This window comes from Salmo trutta, chromosome 12 (genome assembly GCF_901001165.1).
Source record: "Salmo trutta chromosome 12, fSalTru1.1, whole genome shotgun sequence".
Taxonomy (NCBI): Eukaryota; Metazoa; Chordata; class Actinopteri; order Salmoniformes; family Salmonidae; genus Salmo; species Salmo trutta.
In genome coordinates, this window is record NC_042968.1 from 69262153 (window position 1) to 69280959 (window position 18807).

General features: G+C 44.7%; 1 long non-coding RNA gene across 1 annotated transcript; it reads left to right on the forward strand.

The window, feature by feature from the left end:
• The first annotated feature begins 5067 nt into the window (after positions 1 to 5067).
• On the forward strand, positions 5068 to 6105 carry LOC115202756 (uncharacterized). The gene is made up of 3 exons (XR_003880046.1): positions 5068 to 5227; positions 5583 to 5627; positions 5807 to 6105. It is a non-coding gene; the product is annotated as an uncharacterized LOC115202756 (long non-coding RNA).
• The last annotated feature ends 12702 nt before the right edge of the window (positions 6106 to 18807 follow it).

Genomic DNA, 18807 nt, shown 5'->3' on the forward strand with positions numbered 1-18807 from the left:
CCCAGCCCTATTCATAACCCAGCCCTATTCATAACCCAGCTCTATTCATAACCCAGCTCTATTCATACCCCAGCCCTATTCATAACCCAGCTCTATTCATAACCCAGCTCTATTCATACCCCAGCCCTATTCATAACCCAGCCCTATTCATAACCCAGCCCTATTCATAACCCAGCCCTATTCATAACCCAGCCCTATTCATAACCCAGCTCTATTCATAACCCAGCTCTATTCATAACCCAGCCCTATTCATAACCCAGCCCTATTCATAACCCAGCTCTATTCATAACCCAGCTCTATTCATAACCCAGCCCATTCATAACCAGCCCTATTCATAACCCAGCTCTATTCATAACCCAGCCCTATTCATAACCCAGCCCTATTCATAACCCAGCTCTATTCATAACCCAGCTCTATTCATAACCCAGCTCTATTCATAACCCAGCTCTATTCATAACCCAGCCCTATTCATAATCCAGCCCTATTCATAACCCAGCTCTATTCATAACCCAGCCCTATTCATAACCCAGCCCTATTCATAACCCAGCTCTATTCATAACCCAGCTCTATTTATAACCCAGCTCTATTCATAACCCAGCTCTATTCATAACCCAGCTCTATTCATAACCCAGCTCTATTCATAACCCAGCCCTATTCATAACCCAGCCCTATTCATAACCCAGCCCTATTCATAACCCAGCCCAATTCATAACCCAGCTCTATTCATAACCCAGCCCTATTCATAACCCAGCCCTATTCATAACCCAGCTCTATTCATAACCCAGCCCTATTCATAACCCAGCCCTATTCATAACCCAGCTCTATTCATAACCCAGCCCTATTCATAACCCAGCCCTATTCATAACCCAGCTCTATTCATAACCCAGCCATATTCATAACCCAGCCCTATTCATAACCCAGCTCTATTCATAACCCAGCTCTATTCATAACCCAGCCCATTCATAACCAGCCCTATTCATAACCCAGCCCTATTCATAACCCAGCTCTATTCATACCCCAGCTCTATTCATAACCCAGCCCTATTCATAACCCAGCTCTATTCATAACCCAGCCCTATTCATAACCCAGCTCTATTCATAACCCAGCTCTATTCATAACCCAGCCCTATTCATAACCCAGCCCTATTCATAACCCAGCTCTATTCATAACCCAGCCCTATTCATAACCCAGCTCTATTCATAACCCAGCTCTATTCATAACCCAGCCCTATTCATAACCCAGCCCTATTCATAACCCAGCTCTATTCATAACCCAGCCCTATTCATAACCCAGCCCTATTCATAACCCAGCCCTATTCATAACCCAGCTCTATTCATAACCCAGCCCTATTCATAACCCAGCCCTATTCATAACCCAGCTCTATTCATAACCCAGCTCTATTCATAACCCAGCCCTATTCATAACCCAGCTCTATTCATAACCCAGCTCTATTCATAACCCAGCTCTATTCATAACCCAGCCCTATTCACAACCCAGCTCTATTCATAACCCAGCCCTATTCATAACCCAGCTCTATTCATAACCCAGCCCTATTCATAACCCAGCCCTATTCATAACCCAGCCCTATTCATAACCCAGCCCTATTCATAACCCAGCCCTATTCATAACCCAGCTCTATTCATAACCCAGCTCTATTCATAACCCAGCTCTATTCATACCCCAGCCCTGTTCATAACCCAGCCCTATTCATAACCCAGCCCTATTCATAACCCAGCCCTATTCATAACCCAGCTCTATTCATAACCCAGCTCTATTCATAACCCAGCTCTATTCATACCCCAGCCCTATTCATAACCCAGCCCTATTCATAACCCATCCTTATTCATAACCCAGCCCTATTCATAACCCAGCTCTATTCATACCCCAGCCATATTCATAACCCAGCCCTATTCATACCCCAGCCCTATTCATAACCCAGCTCTATTCATAACCCAGCCCATTCATAACCAGCCCTATTCATAACCCAGCCCTATTCATACCCCAGCTCTATTGGTACCCCAGCCCTATTCATAGCCCAGCTCTATTCGTACCCCAGCCAGCCCTATTCATACCCCAGCACCACTTAAGGAGAACAAGGTCCAGATGGCCTCTAGGTCCAACAGTCTCCCTCTCCACCGGCCCACTTATCTCCAGCTTCACTTCACTTCAAGGGACCACTGATAGCCCTGTTAGTTAGCACCTTTAGCCTTTTTCCCATGAAGGCCTGAGAAAACTAGAGCGGCCCAACCAAATATCCCCAAGTATAACCAATCAGTGAAATATCAATTTCTTTATAATAAATTCCCTTCCTTCTCAGTTCTCATATCCTTCATCAACATCACCACCACCATCATCATCATCAATAACAACAAGATTCCCTCACAGCTGCATGATAGCCCTACATTGGTGACTCTGGCCAGTCCAGGCCCTCTGCCCTCACCGGAACTGAGTTCCTGACCTTGTGGTCATTCGTCCAGGGCCCTTCCTCCTCGCCCTGAACCCTTACAGCCCAGAGAAATTAGTCTGCCCCTTTCATCTCCTCCGGCCATGAAGTCAGTGGGAGTCATGAAGTCGCCCTGTTAAATTACAATGTGCTTCAAAAGAGAAATAAAGAAGCAAGATGTCCGCTAACTACAGGTGGCTGCCCTGCACATAGGTCACATTCTCCAATTAAGCAGGAGGACAAAACAAATGGGTGAATTACAATAGATTCAAAGTAGCAAGGAATGTATATATACCATACAAGCAACTCTGGAGATAGCGTCTTCAGCATCCGATGATATCCAAACTAGAAAAATGACGTGGTGTGAGATGCTCTCCTTTCTATTTTCTGGATAAGATTAATGGAGGCTGAAGGGGATGTCTGTCTTTTGTAGCTTTCTAATTTATCGTCTGTAAATGGATGTTTGGAATGCTTGTATTACTGGGCCCATAGGTCACCATTGAAAGATAGTGATAATGATTAATAAGATCACCAGGAGTTTCCTCGTGAAATAAAGTCCAAATAGAAAATGAATCTAATCCTGTGTGTTTGAAGTGGTGGTCCATGGGCGGGGCCAGGGGTGTTGATTGATGGCTCCTCCTCCTATAGGGCAGTGGGCTTCCTCCGGTGGGTCACATCCTGTCTGGCCCCTGTCCACAACACACTTCCAGGACATTTCCGGGGTCTCTGCCCTCGCCCATGCTGTCTCGGCCCCCTCACCCCTCCGCCCACACCCCCTCCTCGCCTCCTCGGCGCCACACTGCGCCAGTGGTCAGGACCTGTGTGCCACCCAGGTCTAGCGAAAGGGGAAGACGGGGAGAGGAGGAGTGGGGGGGGTACAAGAGAGAGATGGGAGAATGGGGCAAGGGCATTTGCAGCATGAAGTTTTCTTAAGGAATAGGCTTTAGTTCCTTCAACTGCTGCATGGTGTTGCTGGTGACACCCCCCCCCCCCCCCCCCCCCCCCATCCGAAATCTGAAAACAAGTACACGAGAAGAAAAGGTCACTAGCACTCAACTTTCTCTGTGAGCTGTGCCAATGACTGTAGTGCCACCCCATGGAGACAAAGAACACTGCAGTTCACCACCCAGTCCAAGGCCACAGTTACAGAATGGCCAGATGCAGTTGGCTGTAAATAACCTTGCAAAAAGAAGAGAAGCTTTTTTAGATACATTAATGCACAACAAGACCACAGAGTTCCCTGGACATCCTGATATATGACTTTTTCACAACACTTACTGTTTAATGTTTCATAATGACTGTATAATTGTACATGTAAAGAATGATGAATTAGTGACAGCGTTAGGGTTAGGACTAGGTGTGAGATGTGGGTACACATCTCAGTTGTGGAATGTTGACTATTTAATAGTAATGACTTCATATTTGAACATGCTTTTATCATAAAAAGTATATTTAGTAATGGAAATATCTTCTGTGGAAAAATATACCTTTTATTGTTCACAGTGTAAAATGAATCAACATGACTGATTCCTAGCAACCACAATAAAAATACAAATACAATAAAACATATCAACTTGTTGTGCACAAAGAGTAACATTTATAAATTCCTCAAAATCTTTAATGTCTTGACTTTGATATTTCTTGTGGGCACTATTGCAATGAGCCGGGACATCTCGTTATCTTGGCTTGCTGTCTTTGTTGCTTTACTTCTAAGTGAAGTCAGTGATTATTTGGATTTCCAGTGCCTCTCTGATCCTGGGGAAGACAAATGAAGTGCCTAACCACAGAGAGGCAGAACGCTCCGAGACAGTGAAAAGAGAATCTGGGAAAACATTCCTCAGTGGAGAAGAAATGAGGAAAGAGAAGAAAAAAACAAATAGTAACAATATATATATTTTATGTGCAGATTCAAGTCACATCAAACAGAGATTCTTTACATTATATACATAAATAGATAGCATATATATGTACCTGCAAGGTGAGTGCTTTTGTTAAATGAATATTGTTTGAAAAATAATTTGTGGTCCAAAGGTGGAGAGGAGCAAAACTTCAGTGAGTTGCTTGACATCAACTGTAAATATTTGTACAGGTCAAAACAGATAGTTCAGTGCTGGAGCTTTTTTTCTGTAGCTTGTAGGGAATAAAATAACTGGCATGTAGGTTTCTCACTTATGGGTGGCACACATTGGGATATGGGGGAGGTTTATTTGGGGTTCCATGTAGAACCTTTTGCTTATTTGGAAGATATTAAAGAACCATATACATATACGTATATACCCAGCGAAACTCCTGAGTGTAGGCTAATGTGGATTTTAGCAAACAGCTAACAAAAGCTAGCACAGTCACATCAAACTCTGAAATGACAACTAACTAGCTCCCTTTTCATTTGTTTTAGCAATTTTGCATGAACATATATATCCATATTAATGATGATGCTGCTGCACGATTTTGCCTAGTCAGAAAAATGGCAAGTTGACGTCTGACACTATTATCTCTCTCAGGGGGAGATCTAATTCACATTTTTAAACATTGTTGCCCAGGTCGGAGTGGCAATCAGCAAGGTTCATACAAATCTGTGCTGTTGCAAACTAAAGGCTAGCTAGAAGCGAGAGGAAATAATGAGTTGAATAAAAGCATACCCTCTTAGATTAAAAAAGGGGTTCTATTGAGAACCTTTTGGTAAATTCATATTTGAACTGCCATTCTGATTCAAAAACCAACTGCCATTGTGGTTGAATTTGCAAATAGCCTACCAATAAGCAAGTTATTTTTCCATTTATTAAGGTAAGCAAAGTTGATTATTTCATTGAAATATATGAAGCCAACGTCCTTTGATAAACTATAGCTAGGCTAGATAGATAGATAGATAGATAGATAGATAGATAGATAGATAGATAGATAGATAGATAGATAGATAGATAGATAGATAGATAGATAGATAGATTTGTATTAGAATTTGAGCACCGTTCGTAAGGTAGCTTGCCAGGCAGGAAAAAGCTAGGCTTCTTTAATTAGTCACTTTACAAGCTAGCTAGCTAACGCTTACAAATAAACATACTTTTGTATTATGGAATATACTAGATAGAGCTACAGACCCAGCCTGCCATTGGCAATTAGCTAATTGTTACTATTATTTCAGTATTTCATCGTGGAGTCAGATTACAGTTGGGCTGACTGAGAGGAGGTATGTATCTAAAATACTTATAATAAAATGTGTCTTGGTGATTCAATAGCCTAGTTAATCATTGGTTACTTTTAACACACTATAAGTCTGGCAGTAACCCATCTATCAGAGGCAGAGGATCTCTCTGTCGCTGCTGCTGACAACAACTGCACGTTTTTGCTTCTTATTCTTCTTCTCAGGAACCAGCCAGGCAACAACACATACTGTACTGTTCCATAAAGAAGTCAGACAAAGTTTGGTACCAAGATTGACGTTCAAACAAAAAGATGCCTCCCTGGCAGACGGTGCATATTTCCAAACTATGTTTGCATACAATGACAATAACATCTCTAAACTATGCTGGTATTCTTTTTTCCATTATTTCATTGTTCATTATACTCAGTAGACTTGTGATTAGAGTTTTTGCCCTGAGATTGGAAGGTTGTGAGTTTAATCCATTGTCGAGTCAAACCAAAGACTGTAAAAAATGGGACCTGATGTATCTTTACTTGTGTCACAGCTGTCGTGGAAGATAGAATGGGACCAAGGCGCAGCGGGTTGCGTGCTCAACATATTTATTATAACAATGAGAACACCACGGAAAAACAAACTAACAACAGGAACAGAGACGCATGCTCAACAAAAGCAGTGCTATCAAACAACTACCCACAAGTGACAAACAAAACACACACCTATTTATAGGACTCCCAGGCAACTAGAAACACCTGCCTCCAATTGAGAGTCCAGCACCCAACCTACACATAGAAAAACTACCCTAGAATATACACATAGAAATACAAACATAGACCAGTGACCAAAAAAACCCTGTAATACATAAATAAACTACCCTCTGCCACGTCCTGACCAAACTACAATAACAAAATATCCTCTATACTGGTCAGGACGTGACAACTTGGCACTCAGCATTAAGGATATGGACTGGGGGTAAGGCTCTTCAATAGACTAGCGTCCTGTCCAGGTGGTGTACTTGTACATCAAGCTTCCTCATGCTACAGAAACAAGAGATAGGCTCATATCCAAGGCTTGTGCAAGGCTACTTACTTATATTAAATTCTTAGCTAAAAAATATTACCTTATTAGTAGTAGCCATAATTCATAAATGGCACCATACAGGGTTCTATATGGAACCAATTTTGGTTCCGTGAAGAAGAACCATTGGGTTATATATGGAACTTTTAGAGGTTCCATATATGAAGCAAGCGATATAACCCTTTTTGGTTCTATAACAAACCTTTTTTTCTAAGTGTAGTATTCTACATTGTAAACTGGGTGGTTCGAGCCCTGAATGCTGATTGGCTGACATCCATGGTATATCGCACCGTATACCACAGGTATGTCAAAACATTTATTTTTACTGCTCTAATTACGTTGGTAACCAGTTTATAATAGAAATAAGGCACCTCGGGGGTTTGTGATATATGGCCAATATACCACGGCTAGGGCTGTTCTTAGGTACAACACAACACGGCCTTATTGCTTAAGTATACTGTACTACAACATTTTATAGCAAGTACTACACATAGACGGATACTACAGTCTGTAGTATAGTATTCCACAGTATACTACAGTTTACTGCAGAATACTTTAGTAAGTACTATAGTATTCTATAGTAAACTATCATTTTTTCATGTGGGTAATAAGAGGAAGTCACTTTGACCCTGTGACAGTTCCCTGAAGTAATGACAGAAAGAACTACATCTTCCATGCCACATAATCAGGAGAACAGAGGGCTAACGTTCTAACTAATCACACTCACACAGAATGTGTCCGACCAAGGGAAGAGGTTTGCATATCTCATTTGTAACAATGATTAGGACTTCCCAAAGACTGGAATCACATTAACCTAGCCGCTGCACCATGATATGGCCAAGCCAAAACACATTTGGCCCTTTATTTTCTCATAAATAATGCAAAACACATGAGGAAGAAGGTGGAGGGAGTGAGGGAGGAAAGGGGACCTCGTTCATTCCCAAAGCACTCGAGTAGAATCCGATGTGTTAAGAGTGCTTGGGAAGCCAAAGGGTCGCTTTAGGAAGCCGGGGTCGACTCTGCCGGAGAGGGGAGGAAGGTGTTGAGTAGATGCAAACGAGTTGGCCTTGTGAAGAGCGACAGTGGGACTGATAACCCACTTTCCATCCATTGAGAGGGACGTCTTTATAAGGGCTTTCTGATCGGGCCCCAGGCACCTGAGCCTCCCCCAAAATAACCACCACCGTGCTGCATGGCTCCCTGCCAGAATGCCGTCCCTTCCTCCAGCCTAGCCGCCACAGGCCCTATGTCCTACTGCACATCCTCTCCTCTAGCTTCTAACACTGAATACATACAGCTCTACATCTCCACACATACTAGACACAGTGCCAATCAAGGTCAATGTTCAATTCATGAGAGAATCTTGTGCTTTTTTGCATTTACATATTCCTTTTCATTTCATTTTTGTCATTGCGGTGGTCAGCAATATAGAATGACTCATTTTCGTGAGTTTTGGGGGGGATCAACTTATGTGGAGTGATTTCAAGTAGAAACATTATATTTATTATCTATTAAATTGTGAAACAGCAAATGACAAAAATGTACCGTATTTCACCACCCACACCACAAATACTTTCACTGACATGGAAACTCAGGACAGGCCATATACTTACTTCAGGACCTCCCAAACCTCCCAACCATCCCTCAAGAGGGTTTAAAAACCTTGGCTCTCTCAGCAACTGAACGCATAATGGAGAGGAAGAAGGGAAAGAAAGGAAGAGAAAAGAGGAGGCGCAAAACGGGCCCTAAAAAGGTCCCTTTGCGTGCTGAGACTACTTCCCAGAGGACGCAGCAGCACATTCTCCTGCAGTATGGTGTGACTAATCGTCTCTGCTGAAAATACTCCTTGCTGTCTATAAGCGAGTGAATGGAGATTTACAACATGGGGCCATAGACTCAGGCAGATCATAAAGCAGTCGTTTCTACAGTATGGCCTCGGCCCACTGCTCATACGTCACTGACATGTGGTGGTGCCTGGACAAAGGGTTTAATTCCATTTTGCATTATTAGGATGGATGGGAAGCATCATACCATCATCAAAGGAAAGGGAGGGGCGTGGGGAGATGAGACAGCAGAACATTCATATTGTAATGTAGTCAACATGTTAAGTAGCGATGTTACCAACACTTTTGCTGAAGTTGTTGACATGATAGAATGACAAAATGATCATCTTGGCAAAGCGATCAGATGAATACTAAATCCCTCTCTCATGCCAGCGCATGCACTACAGGCTGAGCTTCCCAAACCACAGTCAGTGTCTGGAAGTCAGGACGTCATTGGCTCCGACAGTAGCCAATCAGCTTTGCGGTAACATGTGGCGTTCCTGTGTATTGGGGGGGACTGGGTGTGTTAAGGTGGACAGACCAGCTGGCCTGTACCATTCCACCACATTTGCAATCCCCAGAGGTGTCCTGAGGTCCTATTTAATAGAGCCCAGTAAGGCACACCAGGAGTGGCAGCGAACCAAGAACTTCCAGGGGAAATAACATATTAACTATGGGAGGAGAGGTGGGAAAAATAGTCACTGTTTCTGGATCAGTAAGGAATTTTTGGAAGATGCTTCTGTTTCCCACTACCCTTCAATGCCACCTCTTAGTAACTCCGAACAGGTTCGAATGTTGTAAGAACGTGGACACTAAAGGAAGAACAATAGTATTTATACCAATAATAATTCAATAATCAAGGGCGGATGTTGTGATAACATAATTAACATAGTAATAATGTAATTTTCCAGAAATGTATTTGAGTTCAACATAAGCATTGACTAAAGTAAATCCGATTTTCTCCGAAGCAGAACTTAGGACATATCTTTGTGCCTTCCTTGCTACATTAAAAGTGCCTTAGTGGATGGAGTTGTATCTTGTGGTTAGGAGCTTATTTAAGACCATTTTAAAAGCATGTGAAGAAGGTTGTGCCAAATGTGTTCCCACACTCCTATTTCTAACACACAGCAACCCTAATTATAACCCAACTTTAAACCAACCTAACCCTGCAGTGACCAAAGAGAACACTGAAACATTTCACTCCACAAAATCCTCCCTCACGTAAATACTATATAACCATATGGAAACATACACTGGAGTATAAAACATTAGGAACACCTTCCTAATATTGAGTTGCACCCCATTTTGTCCTCAGAACAGCCTCAGTTCATCGGGACATGGACTCTACAAGGTGTTGAAAGCTTTCCACAGGGATGCTGGCCGATGTTGACTCCAATGCTTCCCACAGTTGTGGCTGGATGTCCTTTGGGTGGTGGACCATTCTTGATACACACGTGAAATTGTTTAGGGTGAAAAACCAAGCAGCGTTGCAGTTCTTGACACACTCAAACCGGTGCGCCTGGCACCTACTACCATACCCCGTTCAAAGGCAGTGAAATATTTTCTCTTGCCCATTCACCCTCTGAATGGCACACACACAATTCATGTCTTAATTGTCTCAAGGCTTAAAAATCCTCCTTTAACCTGTCTCCTCCACTTCATCTACACTGATGGAAGTGGATTTAACAGGTGACATCAATAGGGGATCATAGCTTTCACTTGGATTGACCTGGTCAGTCTATGTCATGGAAAGAGCAGGTGTTCATAATGTTTTGTACACTCAGTGTATAGGAACGTCCACGGGTAATATGTTGTTGTCAGCAGTTTTGTGCGTTGGAGACTGAAACGGCTGCGGCAACTGCAGAGGCTAATGTCAGTCATCTCTTTCCTGTCATTCCAGGAGTGCCCTTTGCCTTGTGAGCGATAGCCTGAGAAAGGGCAGCCATCTTGTCAATGTTTGGAGTAGAGGATAGAAGCCCCCATAGGGCAGTATGCAGACTATGAAGCTAAGACATTTGGCAGGGTAAAATAGTATACATTCAAAAGTATACATATCTACACAAACATTCATAAACAGCTGTTATGTTGATATTGGCAGAGAGTATAAAAAACAGTTCCACATGATGTACAAATACTATTTGTATGGTGTTAATGAGAAAGTGAGAGTTGTGAGTGTTACAGGCCAATCTCGTTGTCCTTCTCTGTCCAGACCTATAGCAAACTAAAAGCCTGGCCGAGACAACAACCAAAACATCCTCCTCAGTCACAATAGCTGACTGTTTAGTGGAGAGTGGTTTGGTTAGCCATCCTCCGCTACAGTCTTCCCCGTGCATACACTGCCGATAGTAGCCAGTCCTGTTGTGTTGTGTGAGCCTGCTGGGCCTTGAGGCTTCATTCTCTCTGGCCTATCTCAAGTGGATGCTGTGTCAGGGCCAGGAACACAGATAAGCCTGCCGTTCTTAGTCATCTCTAGAGCTGCTGCTGCGCTGCACTGGACTGGCCTAGAGGGGGACGGAGGGGCCATCTGATAGGAGGCAGGCTGAGATTAAGCCAGACTGGCCTGTATCTCCACGGGATTAACTTCTATCACAGACACTGTTCTCTCCCTGCTGATCCCATCCAGTTCTAGAGTAGCCAATATAGTGCTATCTATGTACAGTATATCTACACTACACAGGAGGCTGCTGAGGGGAGGACGGCTCATAATAATGGCATTTATTCCGTTCCAGCCATTACTATGAGCCCGTCGTCCCCAATTAAGGTGCCAACAAGCTCCTGTGCTACACTATGGGTATTATTCATTTAAACAGGGAGGATACTGTGTCTCTGGGATAGCTACAATTATTTATACACTGCTCAAAAAAATAAAGGGAACACTTAAACAACACAATGTAACTCCAAGTCAATCACACTTCTGTGAAATCAAACTGTCCACTTAGGAAGCAACACTGATTGACAATAAATTTCACATGCTGTTGTGCAAATGGAATAGACAACAGGTGGAAATTATAGGCAATTAGCGAGACACCCCCAATAAAGGAGTGGTTCGGCAGGTGGTGACCACAGACCACTTCTCAGTTCATATGCTTCCTGGCTGATGTTTTGGTCACTTTTGAATGCTGGCGGTGCTTTCACTCTAGTGGTAGCATGAGACGAAGTCTACAACCTACACAAGTGGCTCAGGTAGTGCAGCTCATCCAGGATGGCACATTAATGCGAGCTGTGGCAAGAAGGTTTGCTGTGTCTGTCAGCGTAGTGTCCAGAGCATGGAGGCGCTACCAGGAGACAGGCCAGTACATCAGGAGACGTGGAGGAGGCCGTAGGAGGGCAACAACCCAGCAGCAGGACCGCTACCTCCACCTTTGTACAAGGAGGAGCAGGAGGAGCACTGCCAGAGCCCTGCAAAATGACCTCCAGCAGGCCACAAATGTGCATGTGTCTGCTCAAACGGTCAAAAACAGACTCCATGAGGGTGGTATGAGGCCCCGACGTCCACAGGTGGGGGTTGTGCTTACAGCCCAACACCGTGCAGGACGTTTGGCATTTGCCAGAGAACACCAAGATTGGCAAATTCGCCACTGGCGCCCTGTGCTCTTCACAGATGAAAGCAGGTTCACACTGAGCACGTGACAGACGTGACAGAGTCTAGAGACGCCGTGGAGAACGTTCTGCTGCCTGCAACATCCTCCAGCATGACCGGTTTGGTGGTGGGTCAGTCATGGTGTGGGGTGGCATTTCTTTGGGGGGCCGCACAGCCCTCCATGTGCTCGCCAGAGGTAGCCTGACTGCCATTAGGTACCGAGATGAGATCCTCAGACCCCTTGTGAGACCATATGCTGGTGCGGTTGGCCCTGGGTTCCTCCTAATGCAAGACAATGCTAGACCTCATGTGGCTGGAGTGTGTCAGCAGTTCCTGCAAGAGGAAGGCATTGATGCTATGGACTGGCCCGCCCGTTCCCCAGACCTGAATCCAATTGAGCACATCTGGGACATCATGTCTCGCTCCATCCACCAACGCCACGTTGCACCACAGACTGTCCAGGAGTTGGCGGATGCTTTAGTCCAGGTCTGGGAGGAGATCCCTCAGGAGACCATCCGCCACCTCATCAGGAGCATGCCCAGGCGTTGTAGGGAGGTCATACAGGCACGTGGAGGCCACACACACTACTGAGCCTCATTTTGACTTGTTTTAAGGACATTACATCAAAGTTGGATCAGCCTGTAGTGTGGTTTTCCACTTTAATTTTGAGTGTGACTCCAAATCCAGACCTCCATGGGTTGATAAATTGGATTTACATTGATTATTTTTGGGTGATTTTGTTGTCAGCACATTCAACTATGTAAAGAAAAAAGTATTTAATAAGATTATTTCCTTCATTCAGATCTAGGATGTGTTATTTCAGTGTTCCCTTTATTTTTTTGAGCAGTATATTTTGGCCCTGCAAGAATGCAAGTTCAGTACACATGAAATGTCTGGATTTGTGTAGCTTACTCAACAAAAATATTGATTTGTCATGGAAAAATGTCTACCAGTTCTGATTGATTAGGGAGAAACATTTGAAGCTGTGATTGATTAGGGAGCAACATTTGAAGCTGTGATTGATTAGGGAGCAACATTTGAAGCTGTGATTGATTAGGGAGCAACATTTGAAGCTGCTATATATTACTCAAAGTGCCTGTGTGCGTTTTGAGAGGTGTACGCGTCAGATGTCTCGGCAATGATAAATATTAACTGTAAATACCAGAAACTTGAAAATAAAGGAGAGCCGCACACTCTAGGAGCTCAGATGCAAAAATGTAATATCCAACGTTACGACAGCCAAGCTGACTTCATCAGGGTACTGTAAATACCAATCAGACATCTTCATTCACCTCAAGTAAATTCCCAAACAGAAATGGAAGCCACAAATCTTCCTTCTACTAGTAGAGCGGCCCTACGGGAAACTTTGACAATAGATAACCTATATGATAGCATGTACACATATCAAACAACCGCTTGCATCTAACCACATCCAGATGGAGTGTATGTCTCTCCAGTCACGTCAACTGACTTGCTCTGTAGAACAATGGCAGGACTTCAGAACCCACTGTCTCTCTGACCCTGTGTGTTCAGGCTTATGATAGGCTACGTGTACACAGTGTATAAAACATTAGGAACACCCGCTCTTTCCATGACATACACTGACTAAGTGAATCCAGGGGAAAGCTATGATCCCTTATTGATGTCACTTGTTAAATCCACTTCAATCAGTGTAGATGAAGGGGAGGAGACATGTTTAAGAAAGATTTTTCAGCGTTGAATCATTTGAGACATGGTTTGTGTATGTGTGCCATTCAGAGTGTGAATGGGAAAGACAAAAAATGTAAGTGCCTTTGAACGGGGTATGGTAGTAGGTGCCATTTTGATTTGAGTGTGTCAAGAACTGCAACAGTTTCCCGTGTTTATCAAGAATGGTCCACCACCCAAAGGTCATCCAGCCAACTTGACAACTGTGGGACGCATGGAAGTCAACATGGGCCAGCATCCCTGTTAACAGAATTGCCGTCTCTCATTCGGTTTTCAAAGAGAGACCACAGCAAACAGAATAATAGCATTTGTTCAACTTCACATATTCGGTACATACAGTGCCTTCGGAAAGTATACAGACCCCTTGACTTTCTCCACATTTTGTTAGGTTACAGCCTTATTCTTAAACTGATTAAATTGTTTTTTCCCCCTCATCAATCTACACACACAATAATACCCATAACGACAAAACAAAAACAGATTTTTTATTTTTTTGCTAATTTATTGAAAATAAAAAACAGAAAATACCATTTACATAAGTATTCAGACAATTTAGTCAGTACTTGGTTAAAGCACTTTTGGCAGTGATTACAGCCTCCTGGGTCTTCTTGGGTATGATGTTACAAGCTCTGCACACCTGTATTTGGGGAGTTTCTCCCATCCTCTCAATCTCTGTCAGGTTTGATGGGAAGCGCTGCTGCACAGCTATTTTCAGGTCTCTCCAGAGATGTTCAATCGGGTTCAAGTCCGGGCTCTGGCTGGGCCACTCACGGACATTCAGAGACTTACATTTACATTACATTTAAGTCATTTAGCAGACGCTCTTATCCAGAGCGACTTACAAATTGGTGCATTCACCTATAATATCCAGTAGAACAACCACTTTACAATAGTGCATCTAAATCTTTTAAAGGGGGCGGGGGGTTAGAAGGATTACTTTATCCTATCCCAGGTATTCCTTAAAGAGGTGGGGTTTCAGGTGTCTCCGGAAGGTGGTGATTGACTCCGCTGTCCTGGCATCGTGAGGGAGCTTGTTCCACCATTGGGGTGCCAGAGCGGCGAACAGTTTTGACTGGGCTGAGCGGGAACTGTGCTTCCTCAGAGGTAGGGAGGCGAGCAGGCCAGAGGTGGATGAACGCAGTGCCCTTGTTTGGGTGTAGGGCCTGATCAGAGCCTGAAGGTACGGAGGTGCCGTTCCCCTCACAGCTCCGTAGGCAAGCACCATGGTCTTGTAGCGGATGCGAGCTTCAACTGGAAGCCAGTGGAGAGAGCGGAGGAGCGGGGTGACGTGAGAGAACTTGGGAAGGTTGAACACCAGACGGGCTGCGGCGTTCTGGATGAGTTGTAGGGGTTTGATGGCACAGGCAGGGAGCCCAGCCAACAGCGAGTTGCAGTAATCCAGACGGGAGATGACAAGTGCCTGGATTAGGACCTGCGCCGCTTCCTGTGTGAGGCAGGGTCGTACTCTGCGAATGTTGTAGAGCATGAACCTACAGGATCGGGTCACCGCCTTGATGTTAGTGGAGAACGACAGGGTGTTGTCCAGGATCACGCCAAGGTTCTTAGCACTCTGGGAGGAGGACACAAGGGAGTTGTCAACCGTGATGGCGAGATCATGGAACGGGCAGTCCTTCCCCGGGAGGAAGAGCAGCTCCGTCTTGCCGAGGTTCAGCTTGAGGTGGTGATCCGTCATCCACACTGATATGTCTGCCAGACATGCAGAGATGCGATTCGCCACCTGGTTGTCAGAAGGGGGAAAGGAGAAGATTAATTGTGTGTCGTCTGCATAGCAATGATAGGAGAGACCGTGTGAGGATATGACAGAGCCAAGTGACTTGGTGTATAGCGAGAATAGGAGAGGGCATAGAACAGAGCCCTGGGGGACACCAGTGGTGAGAGCACGTGGTGCGGAGACAGATTCTCGCCACGCCACCTGGTAGGAGCGACCTGTCAGGTAGGACGCCATCCAAGCGTGGGCCGCGCCGGAGATGCCCAGCTCGGAGAGGGTGGAGAGGAGGATCTGATGGTTCACAGTATCAAAGGCAGCAGATAGGTCTAGAAGGATGAGAGCAGAGGAGAGAGAGTTAGCTTTAGCAGTGCGGAGAGCCTCCGTGACACAGAGAAGAGCAGTCTCAGTTGAATGCCCAGTCTTGAAACCTGACTGATTAGGATCAAGAAGGTCGTTCTGAGAGAGATAGCAGGAGAGCTGGCCAAGGACGGCACGTTCAAGAGTTTTGGAGAGAAAAGAAAGAAGGGATACTGGTCTGTAGTTGTTGACATCGGAGGGATCGAGTGTAGGTTTTTTCAGAAGGGGTGCAACTCTCGCTCTCTTGAAGACGGAAGGGACGTAGCCAGCGGTCAAGGATGAGTTGATGAGCGAGGTGAGGTAGGGGAGAAGGTCTCCGGAAATGGTCTGGAGAAGAGAGGAGGGGATAGGGTCAAGTGGGCAGGTTGTTGGGCGGCCAGCCGTCACAAGACGCGAGATTTCATCTGGAGAGAGAGGGGAGAAAGAGGTCAAAGCACAGGGTAGGGCAGTGTGAGCAGGACCAGCGGTGTCGCTTGACTTAGCAAACGAGGATCGGATGTCGTCAACCTTCTTTTCAAAATGGTTGACGAAGTCATCCGCAGTGAGGGAGGGGGGGGGGGGAGGGGGAGGAGGATTCAGGAGGGAGAAGAAGGTAGCAAAAAGCTTCCTAGGGTTAGAGGCAGATGCTTGGAATTTAGAGTGGTAGAAAGTGGCTTTAGCAGCAGATACAGAAGAGGAAAATGTAGAGAGGAGGGAGTGAAAGGATGCGAGGTCCGCAGGGAGGCGAGTTTTCCTCCATTTCCGCTCGGCTGCCCGGAGCCCTGTTCTGTGAGCTCGCAGTGAGTCGTCGAGCCACGGAGCAGGAGGGGAGGACCGAGCCGGCCTGGAGGATAGGGGACAGAGAAAATCAAAGGATGCAGAGAGGGAGGAGAGGAGGGTTGAGGAGGCAAAATCAGGAGATAGGTTGGAGAAGGTTTGAGCAGAGGGAAGAGATGATAGGATGGAAGAGGAGAGAGTAGCAGGAGAGAGAGAGCGAAGGTTGGGACGGCGCAATACCATCCGAGTAGGGGCAGAGTGAGAAGTTTTTGATGAGAGCGAGAGGGAAAAGGATACAAGGTAGTGGTCGGAGACTTGGAGAGGAGTTGCAATGAGATTAGTGGAAGAACAGCATCTAGTAAAGATGAGGTCAAGCGTATTGCCTGCCTTGTGAGTAGGGGGGGAAGGTGAGAGGGTGAGGTCAAAAGAGGAGAGGAGTGGAAAGAAGGAGGCAGAGAGGAATGAGTCGAAGGTAGACGTGGGGAGGTTAAAGTCACCCAGAACTGTGAGAGGTGAGCCATCCTCAGGGAAGGAACTTATCAAGGCGTCAAGCTCATTGATGAACTCTCCAAGGGAACCTGGACTTGTCCCGAAGCCACTCCTGCATTGCCTTAGCTTTGTGCTTAGGGTCGTTGTCCTGTTGGAAGGTGAACCTTCGCCCCAGTCTGAGCTCCTGAGCGCTCTGGAGCAGGTTTTCATCAAGGTTCGCAGTACTTTCCTCCGTTCATCTTTGCCTCGATATTGACTAGTCTCCCAGTCCCTGCCGCTGAAAAACATCCTCACAGCATGATGTTGCCACCACCATGCATCACCATAGGGATGTTACCAGGTTTCTTCCAGATGTGACGCTTGGCATTCAGGCCAAATAGTTCAATCTTGGTCTCATCAGACCAGGGAATCTTGTTTCTCATGGTCTGAGAGTCTTTAGGTGCCTTTTAGAAAACTCCTTCTACTGAAGAGTGGCTTCCGTCTGGCCACTCTACCATAAAGGCCTGATTGGTGGAGTGCTGCAGAGATGGTTGTCCTTCTGGAAGATTCTCCCATCTCCACAGAGGAACTCCAGAGCTCAGTCAGTGACCATTGGGTTCTTGGTCACCTCCCTGACCAAGGCCCTTCTCGCCGATTGCTCAGGTCGGCCAGGCGGCCAGCTCTAGGAAGAGTCTTGGTGGTTCCAAACTTCTATTTAAGAATGATGGAGGCCACTGTGTTCTTTGGGACCTTCAATGCTGCAGAAATGTTTTGGTACCCTTCCCCAGATCTGTGCCTCGACACAATCCCGTCTCGTAGCTCTACAGACAATTCCGTTGACCTCATGGCCTGGTTTTTGCTCTGACATGCAGTCAACTGTTGGACCTTATAGAGACAGGTGGGTGCCTTTCCAAATCATGTCCAATCAAGTTGAAGAAACATATCAAAGATGATCAATGGAAACAGGATGCATCCGAGCTCAATTTCGAGTCTTACAGCAAAGGGTCTGAATACTTAAGTAAATAAGGTATTTCTGTTCAATTTTAATACATTTGCAAAAATGTCTAAAAACTTGTTTTCGCTTTGTCATTATGGGGTATTGTGTGTAGATTGCTGAGGAACATGCTTTATTTAATCAATTTTAGAGTAAGGCTGTAACATAACAAAATGTGGAAAAAGTCAAGGGTTCTGAATACTTTCCAAAGGCACTGTATATGATGATGAATGCAAAGTTCAGTGTTGGCTATAACAAAAACAGATTGATAAACACTTAAATTTGTCAAAAACATACTTATTTATCCAATGTAGGTTTTAGTATGTTAAATTTATAAAATTAATACTTTTTTGTATAGTTAAGAGTTCATAAAAAGGGATTTTTTTTTTTTACAAATATGTAGGCAAAGTATTATATTCACACATATCTTTAGTTTTCAACATTACTCTATAAATATTTAACATTAATGAAATGTTAACATTTTAAACAACTTCACAAGGCTATTGAAAATCTGAGCCAACACCCTGTTTTGAAGAGTTTTGATCATGTACATTACTTTTCATTCTGTTACAAAGACCTTTCCCAAATATGTTCTGTTTAGTATGTAGAATAATACAGTTATCTTATTGCTGAGAGATGGGAGGCAATTTAGAGAGGCGAGACTTTGGTTGTGTGTCTCTTTGCTGACAGAAACATTCCCTTAAATATCCCCATTCTAATGAACCTCAATCTCCACC